Source organism: Echinops telfairi, unplaced genomic scaffold (genome assembly GCF_000313985.2).
Source record: "Echinops telfairi isolate 266 unplaced genomic scaffold, ASM31398v2 ScPeMD7_2573;HRSCAF=3158, whole genome shotgun sequence".
In the NCBI taxonomy this organism is placed as follows: domain Eukaryota; kingdom Metazoa; phylum Chordata; class Mammalia; order Afrosoricida; family Tenrecidae; genus Echinops; species Echinops telfairi.
Genome location: NW_022106471.1, coordinates 15,070,085 through 15,082,659, shown reverse-complemented (window position 1 = coordinate 15,082,659; position 12,575 = coordinate 15,070,085).

The following is a 12,575-nucleotide window of genomic DNA, read 5'->3' as shown; positions in this document are numbered from 1 at the left end:
GTGAGATGAGAAGGCCTCACCTTATTCCTTCAGAGCAGGTGGTGGTTTCAAACTACTCACCTTGTGGCTTAGCAGCTCAATTAATAACTCACCACATCACGGAGGCTTCTTTCACACCATCCATTTGTATCAAATTCATTCACACACCCTGCAACATTACCTCCAAAAGCTAAAACAAAAACAAAAAACTGCTACAGATGAGCAATAAAGACAAAGCTAGGATGGGGCAGATCTCACACACATCAATGACAGAGCAAAACAAAGCAGCAGTAGAAAGGACATAAAATCATACAAACTGAAAGGACTGCTGAGAAAGAAGACAGACAGTGATTTGTGGGACCACTTACAGCCCCTACAGGTTTGTGTAATTAAAAACAAACTCACTGCTACAGAGTCAATTCCAACTCTGAATGCCCCTGTTGAAGTGGCACTACTGTCATTCCATGGGAGCAAGAAGCAGCCCGATGTGTGGTCCACTATGCCACCAGGGTGCCCTGTATTTTCAAAGGAGGGTAGGAGGTGAAGTAGAGGTAAAGCTAAAGAGGTAAACTGGAGGGCAGAGACTATTCGAAGGAAGAACCTTAATGAACCACATGTTACAGAATTCTTTTTCAGTACACAGTAGTAGTTATAATTGATGCATTTGAATTATGGTACAGGGTGGAGAAGAGGACCAGTGTACTACCTACACTGATCTTCAGAATCTCATTATTCATCACAATGTTCAAATATATCATTTCTGACAAATTGAGAATATGTAAAAAATAAATGGATAAAAAGAACCATTAAAGAGGACAAACTAAAGTGCCATGAACCTTCTCTGAAGAAACACCAATAATGGGATTATTAGACAAAAGTCTTTAAGCAAGAGTATGACATATGTTCTCAGAGCTGAAGTAAACATAAAGAATGAAGCATAGCCTATAAAAATAATGTGGCTAGTGATGCTGTCACAGAAATACCACCAGTATCTACTTTTGTTTTGACAAACATTTATTTTCTCAAAGTTCATGAGTCTAGACATAGTGTGACAACCCTAGAGGAAGGCTTTCTCTGTTGGGTCATAATTTTGCATGAAAGTTCTTGGCTCATTTCAGCATTTGTAGACTCAGTTGTCTTGGGTGGTCTCCATATGTCATGGCATCAAAGTGCCCCTGGGTTTAGGAGGTTTTCAACACAGGGACCCCAGGTCAAAATGTGTGTTAGACAGGGTTCTCTAAAGAAATAAGACCAGGACACTTACGATTTGACAGGTAGATAGATAGATAGATAGATAGATAGATAGATAGATAGATAGATAGATAGATAGATAGATAGAACATAAGAAATGAACAGCTAATTAGTCTATAGAGCAGTACAAATGGCTCAGTGAAACACAATTCTTGATGGACTCAAGAAAGCCAGACTTGACATTGGTGGCAAGTACCACAAACAAAGCATAGCAGGCATTGAAACTTCATAGTTGGTGGCACTCAGAATTGCCAGAGCTATGAAACCTCACACCATTGCGGAGGATTTACTGTTGCCAGTAGCCAAAGACATTGTTTGAGTTATGATGGGAGACAAATGTGTTACAAAATTGAGTGCAATTTCCTTATCTAACAACACTGTCTGCAGAAGAATAGATGACATGCCTGCTGATATTCTTGATGAGGTAATCCAAGAAATTAAATCTGCTCACTTCCAATATGTAGCGGCCAGTTTCATGAATTTACAGGCATTGCAAACTGTTCACAGTTACTGGTTTACGTGAAGCATATTAATGATGGCGACTTTAAAGATGAGTTTCTTTTTGGCAAACCTCTTGAAACGACAACAACTGCACGTGATGCATTTGACACCGTTGGTTTATTTCTGAAAGAACATAAGATCTCTTGGGAAAAGGATTGTGGCGTTTGCACAGATGGTGCTCCAGCTATGCTAGGATGTCGATCTGGATTTCAACATTTGGTACTGAATGAGCCACCAAAAGTCATCGGAACCTACTATATGATTCATTGGCAAATATAAGCAACAGAGACCCTGTCACAAGAGTTACAAGAAGTAATGAAAAGCATCATAAATTCTGTCAATTTTGTAAAGGCGAGCACTTTATACAGTCGACTGTTTTCGCAACTGTGCGACGAGTTGGATGCGCCAAATCATGCTCTGTATTTCACACTGAAGGGAGATGGTTGTCGAGAGGAAAAGTTTGAAAATGTTTTTGAGCTTCGTGATGAACTCAAAACGTTTTTTAATCTGAAAGCAAGACTGCAGTTCGAAGCACTTTTCAGCAATAAAAGTGAACTGCAGAAAATAGCTTACTGGTTGACATCTTTGAATGAGTTAAATTTATCACTGCAAGGACCAAATGCAATATGTCTCAATTTGTCTGAAAAGATCTAATCATTCCACATAAAACTTCAGCTTTGGGGAAAAAATTGGGTGAAAATAAAATTTACATGTTGCCTACTTTATCTGCTTTCTTTGAGGAACATGTCATTGAACCTGACAAAAGGATTGCGATCATAATTTCTGTGAAAGAACACTTGCACATGCTTGTGGATGACATTTTATTGTACTTTCCAAGTCTACCTGACACCCCATTTGCACTTGCCAGAAGCCCATTCCCAGTCAGAGTTGAAGATGTTCCTGAGACAGCACAAGAGGAGTTCATTGAACTTATTAACAGCAATGCAGCAAGAACTGATTTCTCTACAGTGCCAGTTACAAAATTCTGGATCAAGTGTTTGCAGTCATGTCCTGCTCTGTCTGAGACTATGTTGCACCTTCTTCTTCCATTTCCACAACATATCTTTGTGAAACAGGCTTTCCCAGCTTGCTGGTTATCAAGTCTAAATACAGAGGTAGACTTGTTGTGGAAGGTGATCTTCATTGTGCTCTTGCAAAGACTGCCCTGAGAATTTCTGATCTGGTGAGAAAGAAGCTCTCTCAACCTTCACACTGCTGTTGGTTTTTTACGCATACTGTCACAACATGTAGCAATGTAGTTTACTGTTGTTATATTAAGACTGTTACCCATGCTACATCATGCTTCAAGACAAAATTTCACTTGTCATTAGAAATAAATATTTCACAATATATAATTACATATTGTTTTTGTGATTAATAACTATGCTTTAATTATGTTCAATTTGTAACAATGAAAATACATCCTGCATATCAGATATTTATATTATGGTTCATAAAAGTAGCAAAATGACAGTTATGAAGTAGCAACGAAAATAAGTTTATGGTTGGGGGTCAACACAACACTAAGAGCGGTATCAAAGGTCAAGGCATTAGGAAGGTTGAGAACCACTGGTCTTGAGAAACTCATCTTAGCTCAGGGCCGTGAGGAAATGAGACGATTGTATCCCACCCCGTAGTCCTTTTAAAACAGACTAGTTCGTCACAGCAGATCTCATCTAAGTGATCCCTACACAACTGTGGCATGGTACTACCCCATAACTACCAAACCAGAGAATCACAGTCTAGCCAAGTTGGCACATCGTTTGGAAGAATACAATTTACCCTGCTGTTTAAGAACCAAATCTCATAAAGTGCTTGGTTGTACATAAGTAGATATAGCAGCTTTTCTTTTTTCTTTATGTGTGTCATTGTTATACATATCTGTCTTGTCCCTATTTGATTTTTAAAAGCGGACAGTTTATTAATAGAAATTACAATAATCAGCCGTGCAACCCTATCCTTAATGTGATTTATCTATCACCATTAACAAGCTCACCTATCCGCTATCTTCTCCAACCTCCTGCCCCTGGTAACAATTGATAAACTCTAGCCTGTATACCTTTGCCTTTTCTTGCCTTTTCACATAGGTAAGGTATTTTAAGGCAGCATGTCCAACAGCGTAGAACCCTGCAGAGAAGCAAAGAGAAGTACAGACTTCAAATTTTTCCCTTTCTACCAGAAGTGTGTGCAGTTAGGCGGCTTCCAAGCAGATCTTTTGTTCATCTGAAAGAGTGACGGTGTTGTATTCCACAGTTGCTCAAATGACAGAGACAGAAAATGCATGTGTGTACAGAATGGTGTGGTGTGACACGTTTTCTGTAGCAAACATCAGTATATAATTGGTGGTGCTGGGAAACAAACCCAAGGAAAAGATGCTGTGAAAACTAGTCTTGCAGATACGGGCTGGCCTTAGCACTAAATTAGATTTCTCCTGCTGTTTTAGTCTCAGCATGGTTTTCCATGGCAACCAAGTTTAAATGGTTCTGCTAGGTGAACAGGTCAATACAATTACAGCCATTTGTCTTACTGCTTTAATTTGTCACAATATGGAGTCGTATTCCTACGTGGGAACCCAGTAAAGTCTGCTCAACTTGTTGTCGGTGCTTTAATTTAAAAAAATTAAGTTCTTTTTGCAAACGAATAAAAATAAATATATATGTACGTGTTCTCTATACATACTCTATGCATACTTCTACAGATGGATGAAGAATAATTTGTACCATATAAATAGTCACATTTTGAATTCTATATAAAAAGCCGTTGTACCCTGGTAGAAAAGATACAGGGCTTGGTTAAATAATTATATAAATTAAATAATAACCAAAAGTTAAAAAAATGATGTGGTGAAACAGCACATTATTGAATATTTATTTTTCTTCCTGAAGACTGAAGACATAAGGTCATTAATGTCACTACATGGAAAGCATAACTGATGGATGTTTAATTTTGACAAATAGAGGTGAATTGATTTTAACCTTCATATATACTGCACAATGCGGAAGATTAAAAGAAAAAAAATCCAATGTAATATTTTGACTGACAGAATGGAGATGCCTTTTTCAGAGGCATTAACTAATATTCAGTTCCTTGCCATTGACTCTATTGTGATTCATAAGGACTCGGTAGGACAGAGTAGAACTGCCCCTTTGGATTTCTGCAGCAGTAAATTGGTACAGGAGTAGAAAACATCATGTTATTTCTCCCCCAAGAGTAGCTGGTGGTTTGGGATTTCTGATTTGTGGTTAGCAGCCCAATGTGGATCACATGATATAGGACTGTTCACACATGCCTATAAAATGGCTCTTAACCTTAGCACAGCCCCGTTAGACTGTGCACACTCTTAGCCTGTACTCCATGAAGTCCCAGGCATTTGGCTTTCACCATTCAACAACAGTATTGGCCAAATATTGAATTGATTTGACTTTGGCAGAAAACGAAATCCTTGGAAGTGTGCGGGATTCATTAATACAGAGTCAAGGAAAGGGCTTCGTGAAATCTCTTATAGCACTTTCTAAGATGAGTGAATGCTCTATTGGAAGTAACAATTAAATTGTTAACACGAGGGACTCAATTTAACTTTAGATCTCATGAAAAGATAGACTGACATTGCAATCTTTAAAAATCATGTGCCATGAATGCACAACAAAATGAAAAATAAGTAAAATCTATTCATTAAATATTTACTACTGTTCAGAGTTTGGTTTGATTAGCATAAGCTGAGCTTGTGAAAAGACAGTACAACTACATTTGGATTCCTGGATGCCCTGAGCTCCTATGTGCTGTGTATCATTCGTTCTGAGTGAAATTACTCCTGAAATACATGTGACACAGCCATCAACCTCAGAAGCAACAAAGCCCACATGGAAGAAGCACACCAGCTATGCGATCACAGGGTGTCGAAGGGATCAGGTATCAGGCATCATCAGAACAAAAAAATCTTACCACAGTGAATGATGGGGGTAGTGCGGAGTGGAGATCCAAAGCCCATTAGTAGGCCACTGGAGATCCCCTTGCAGAGGGGTCTCAGGGAGGAGAAGAGCCAGTTAGGGTGCGATGTAGCAAGGATGAAAAATACAACTTTCCTCTAGTTCCTAAATGTTTCCTCCCCGCTCCACTATCATGACACAAATTCTACCTTGCAAGTCTGGCTAGACCAGAGGATGTACACTGGTACCGATAGGAACTGGAAACACAGGGAATCCAGGGCGGATGAGCCCTACAGGACCAGTGGTGTGAGTGGTGATACTGGGAGGGTAGAGGGAGAGTGGGTTGGAAAGAGGGAACCTATTATAAGGAACTATATGTGTCCCCCTCCCTGGGGGACAGACAACAGAAAAGTGGGTGAAGGGAGACATCAGACTGGGAAAGATATGACAAAATAGTAATTTTTATAAATTATCAAGGGCTCATGAGGGAGGGGAAAAATGACCTAATGCCGGGGGCTTTAGTAGAGAGGAAATGTTTTGAGAATGATGAGGGCAATGAATGTACAAATGTGGTTCATACAACGGATGTGTGTATGGATTGTGATAAGAGTTGTATGAGCCCCTAATAAAACGATTAAAAAAAGAGAAATCCATGTGACAAAGCAAAGTGAGGGTGCTCAGTGAGAGAAGTACGGGATTTGGCACAAAGGCTCTAGTTTAAGCTGGTGAATTCCACTTGGGACAACAGTGCTCTCATTAGCCAGAAGACTCAAACATTTGAAATAATGGATGATGTTAATTTATTTCAAATCCTACCAAGGAGCTATTTTCATGCTTCTGAAAGGCCCAGGTGACAGTGTCTAATCACCTCTCATAGCAGCTCCCACACCTCACTGTATTCAATTGAGCCATAGAATGCAATTATTAATGCAGAGTAAAAAACCTTCAGGTATCAATATGAAGATAATTTTGTTTTAGAGTACTTCTATTAGTCTTGAACACACAAGTGCAGGTGTGTACACAGGTACAACGTGACTTCTCTGAAATGTAGTCTACCGTTTGGGGCACATTAGTACCAAACACTGCTGTCACACCTTTCATTTACAGCACATACATCAGAACCCACAGAACGAGCAATACAAATTGCAGAGAGAAGGACAGATTCAAGTGTATCATACATGCTTCCATTAGTTATTTCCTATATGCCAGTTATTTCTACATGGCTTCTAGTTATGGAATACAGATGAGGAGATGTTTTTATGACAAGTCATTGGATTAGGATTTAATAAAACAAACATTGCCCAATCTACACAGCGATATGAAGACTCTAGTTTTAAGGATTTCCGACACATCATGAGACAGGAAAGTGAAGCTCTTGATCGAGTGGATCACAGGGCTGCCTCCTTCTCCCCTCAGACCCTCTATCCCTGCCCACATGTGCCCTGCCGAGCTCTTTCCCATGAGGTTCTGCAGTCCCAGGCAGGGCATCACTTACTCGGTTGCCTGATTTCCCCTCTACTGTACAACATGTGTCAGGAAGTTCCATGCTCCTGAATACTCTTAATTATCAAATGAAGAAAGGCTCTAATTTTAAACACTGGCTTATCGGATGTTTTGAGGCATAACAGAAGATTTTGTTATTGACATGTTTAATCTGTTTGTGCCTGCCAGATAAAACCTTCTCCGAGTCTCTCTGCCATCGAGCTGATGCTGACTTCTAGGGAGCCTACAGGATGGGGTTAAACTGACCGTGGGACTTCCCAAGACTGTAACTGTTCACAGGAGCAGAAAGCAGCCACATCCTTCTCCTATGGAGCACCGGCAGGGTCCAGCTGCTGACCTTGAACTGAGCAGCCTGACGAGTAACCTGCCGGGGCTCCATCGATATAACCGTATGTTGTGTAAGTAAAACTGTAACGTGGAGGGTGCTGGAGGTTGTCAATTGGATGTCGACTCACAAGAGCCCGTGAGACAGAGCAGATGTGCCTCCACAGGGTTTTCCAGGCTGTCACCACAGCGTCCTCTCTTTGGGCTCTTGGAACTTGGCTTCCAAGTGTCCGCACTTTTGTTAGCAACTGAGCACTGAATTGTTACAGCTGCTTAACTGCTACAGCTGAGCAGTTCTTAAAAAACGGAGTTGAGATTCACTGTGTCGCCGCTATGTGTTATAAGAATAAACTAATAAGAAAGTAGTATAAATAATAAAATTAGAAGCATTAATTAGTAATTAAGTTGTGTCATTTCCCCTTGTATACTGTTATCAGTTGATCAGGAATATCAGAATTAGAATTACACACGAACAGGAGTAATTGGTCATAAGTTTTGGTGGGCCTTAAGAAAACGTTGCATATATGAAAGACATAGGTATGTAAATGTGTATATATATGTACACATAGACATACATATGTATACTTCTAATAGATGAGCTGTGTGGATGCTCTATGCCAATATCCAATGACTAAGAAAAAGAAATTCCACTGGAACTTCTTTTATTATTTGTATGTTTACTTTCATTTATTCCTTCAAAGCACAAATAAAATAAATAGATCAACATTTCTATGGACCACACAATGTATAACCCTTCTGTTAACATCACACATGTCTTGGGTTGGCTTCTCTGAAGCAAACTCCGTGAAGCTTCTAGATGTCTAGACATTTATCTCACGGAAACGACTCACATGGTCATGAAGGCTGTGAAGCCCCAAGTCCGTGGGTCAAAAAGCATGGCAGCTTCTTCCGACACTTTTCCCTACAGAGACGGACAAACTCAAGACCGGCAGGTCAGACAGCAGCCTGCGGCCCAAGTTCAAACTCCTGGAGGTCAGATGAGCAGGGAGCAGATGTAGAATCCCAATGGAGGGAAAAATGAGAGCGCTTTGCCAGATGATCCATAAATAGTGGCTCTAAGCCAGGCCGGATTGGCTGCTCATAACAAATCTCAGTATGGAGGGGGTTACGTTATACAAGGTCTCATCATGGGTGATGATTACATCATGACGTAATTCCCCAGAGAATCATGGCCTGAGCAAATGCGCACACATCCTGATCCATCACAGCCAGTTCCCCATTACTGTAAACAAGTGTCTTAAACATCAGGGCCATGCACCGGGGTTTCGGTGACTCACAGAGTGCTTGGGTCCTTGAAAGCTGCGCTGAGTCAACAACAAGGAACCGACAAGGAACAAATTCAGGTTGTACTTTCTTTCCCTGTGCCTAACAGAACGATTGCATGTGCTCTTTGAGCCCAGTCTTTCTTGTTTCCACCCAGTGCTGTGCTCCCTGAACTTGAACTCTACAAACAATATCAGCATTCTTCTATGCTTTCGGGCTTCATGTTTGTATTGCAGGCATCTCAGCGGGGACCTTGAGAGATGAATGCAGTGGAGGTCCATGTACGTCGTATCCAAACTCTAGTAGGTCTACCAATAGCGTGCTGAATTCTTTATTGGAGATCACGGATCTGCCAAGTGGCCCTCTCACAATCTTTCCCCTCTCTAGGTTGTAGTAGCCAGTTCCCGCCCACATCTCATCTGACCAAAGGTGGCGATGGTACTCATCTCCTGGCTGTGAGTAGTTTGCGTTGTTGTGCTATCTTCTGAGTTTCTTGGCACCATGTTGTTCTTAAGGGCCGTGAAGTCGGCTTCGACTCACGCGGCCCTGTACACAAGAGAAGGAAACCGTGCCAAGTCACGCACATCCCACTGTGTCAATCCACCTCACCAGGCTTTCCTCTTTTTCACTGAGGGCCTCTTGCAGGAGGTCTCTCCTGACAATACACCCAAAGCACATTAGGAGAAGTCTCCCGCTCCTCTCATCGCAGGAGCATTCTGTCTGTGTTTTCTCTGAGACAGAATGTGTTGGTTTTTCAGGCAGTCGTGGTATTTTCATGATGCTTCACCAATACCACAATTCAAATGCATGGGTTCTTGTATGAACTTTGTAATTCAGTGTTCGATGTTCATGTGCATACGCGGCTGTTAGAAATACCATGGCTTGGGCTCGGAAAAGCCTAGTCTTCCAAGTGGCTTCTTTGTTCGTTAACACTTTAGAGAAGTCTTACGCAGCTGATTTGTCCAGCGAAATACATCCTTTGATTTCTTGACTGCTGTTTCCACGAGCAAAGATGGTTGATCTAAATAAAAGAAAATCCTTAATTGCTTCAGTTTTTCTCCCTCTATCACGATGCTGTTGTATTGACTTAGCTGTAAATAGTTGTGTTCCTTCCCTTTACGTTGAGTTGTAATCCAGACTAAAGGCTGACCTCTTTGATTTTCAGCTGCAAAAACGTCAAGTTCTCTGGGCTTTCTGCACATCAGGTTCTGCAAGCTGTGGGCTGGACGTCGTTAATGAGCCTTTCTCCGATCTTGATGTTCTGTGATTGTTCCTATTTTCCATCTTCTCAAGTTATTTGCTCAGCAAGCACATTGAATAAGTATGGTTAACAAATAAAAAAATCAAATGCATAACTTTTCTGATTTAAAAATACCCTGTTATTCTGTCCCTCCATCATACCTACAACTTTATAAACAATTCTCTTATCAAATATTCCTAAAATTCTTAAATCTGGTCTGCCATCTGTTTCATGCTGATATCTGATCCAATAACCCTAATCCCAGCGGAATGAACTCTGAAAATAGAAAATGTGTATAATGTTGCCAAATAATGTTGATTTGATTTTCAACCATTAGCTTAATGTTATTTTTAGAGGTATCATCTTTGTCCCAACTAGTTATATTTCTAAAAAAACTAATTCCCCAAAGCATCTAAATTCCAACTCTTTGACAATTTTCACAGTTACGTAAAGAAACAAGCTGACGTGACACTCGGCTCCGCGGTAGTGACTGTGCACTGGTTCTGTTAGACATTTAAGACGGTGCCTCCTTCCTGGATATGAACAATAACGTTGTTCGAGATGGACAGGATAGAGGTCTCTCTGTCGACCGTAGCTCGTCATGCCCGCGGCCTCCTTTCCTTCCCTTTACTCAGAGGAGCATCCCTGGCAACAGTTGGACAGTGGTTTGTTTGCTACCCCCGGTCTTTACACTCGGGCCGCCTTCCTCCTCGCATTGTCCTCCTCCTGGACCTTCACTTATTCATGTGACTAAGGTCTCAGCTCAAATGTTATCTTACAGATGCTTCGAACTAAAACAGCCATCCAATCCCATCATTATTTATACTTTTACTGAAATATTTATTTTTTCCTTCTAGCATTTTCATGATCTAAAATATGTTACTTGTTATTTCGCTCCTTCTTTATTTGCTATTTGTCAGTGCTGGTGGTGCAAATCTTAGTGAATATATGTGACAGAAGTAGAATTTCCTCCATAGGATTTTCTAGATGGTAATTGTTTACAAGAGCAGATCTCAAGGATTTTCCCCCTGGAGCCTCCGGGTGAGTTAAGTATCGGGCTGTTAACGGAAAGACCGGTGAGCCCACTCCACAGCACTGTAGGAGAAGAGACTGGGTTTCTTCTCTGAGAAAGAGGACAGTCTAAAAAAGCATAGAGCTTTCATGCTTGTCAGAGTCGGCTCAGCGCTCCCGACCAATCTCAACAGCAAACCCTCCTGTGAAAGCCCCAGGGAAACAAGGAGGGGGTCTAAAGTCTTGGAACACATGGGCCAAGGAGAAATACCATTTTAAGGACTTTTGACATAAAATATCACCTCACTAATTTATTCAACAGTTGAATGTACAGTATGCTGCATCCATCACCACAATTATAGAACAATCTCATTACTCAAAATAAATAAATAAAACGAATCTCCACATGTTTTGGTCATTGCCTTCCAAGCTCCTGGCAACCAATCTTATCCTATCTGTATAGATGTGCCAAATCGGTCAATGTATGTATAGTATTTTTGTGACAGTCTTCTTTCTAAGCCTACTGTTCTCAAAGATTAAAATATTTTGTAGCATATTTTTCATCAATGTTTTAGCCAGATGAAAATGTATTCTGCTTGATACAACTGATGCATGGATGGTTATAACAGCTTTATGAGCCCCCCACAATAAAATGATTTATAAAAAAGTTATCGTATCTAGATATTCCACATTTCATAGATACATTCCTAGGTTGATGGACACTTGGGTTGTTTCCATTTGTTTTCACTGTTACAAATAATTTTTCTTTGAACATTCATGCACAAGAATTTGGTTGGACATATGTCTTTATTTCTCTTGGGTAAACACCTAGGAGTGCAAATATTACATCCTGTGGTAACTCTATATTTCACTACTTCAGAAAAGACCAAACTGTTTTCCAAACTAACAAAATTACTGTGCATTCCTACCAGCAGAGCCTGAAGATTCTATGTTATTCACATCCTCACCAACAAATATTTTAAATTTTAATCCTCATAGTAGGTTTGATGAAGTCCCTGGATGATGAAAAGTGTTAATATTTTTGCTGAGTGACTGAAGGTCGGTGGTTCGACTCTATCCAGAGGCACAATGGAAGGATGACCTGATGGCATATGCCTGAGAGATCAGCATCGGAAATTTATAGCTTATAGTTCCAATTTCATGAGTCAGAATCTCCTTCAAGACAATTGAAACTTTGGTTTAATAGAATTGAAAACAACACTGATTATGAAATTGTATATAATATCCTGTATATTTAACTCATAAGAATCAAAGTTAGAGTTAGAAACCTGATTTTTTAAATCTTATTATTATGTATTGAATTTGAAGATCATTCCTCAGAAATATTTGAGTTATTTTTGTTTGGTTCATTCAATTGCCTGAACTCTTCAGCAGATTAGGGTACTTTTACTTTGTTTTAGCCTGCTAGAAGTTAGAGACTGGTGTTATTTTGAGTGGCTTTATAACATCACAAAAATCTCAACTTGGCCATGCATGATGTAACTGGAGCATTTACTTACAGTTTTTAAAAACAGAAAAATAAGTGAAGGGAGATG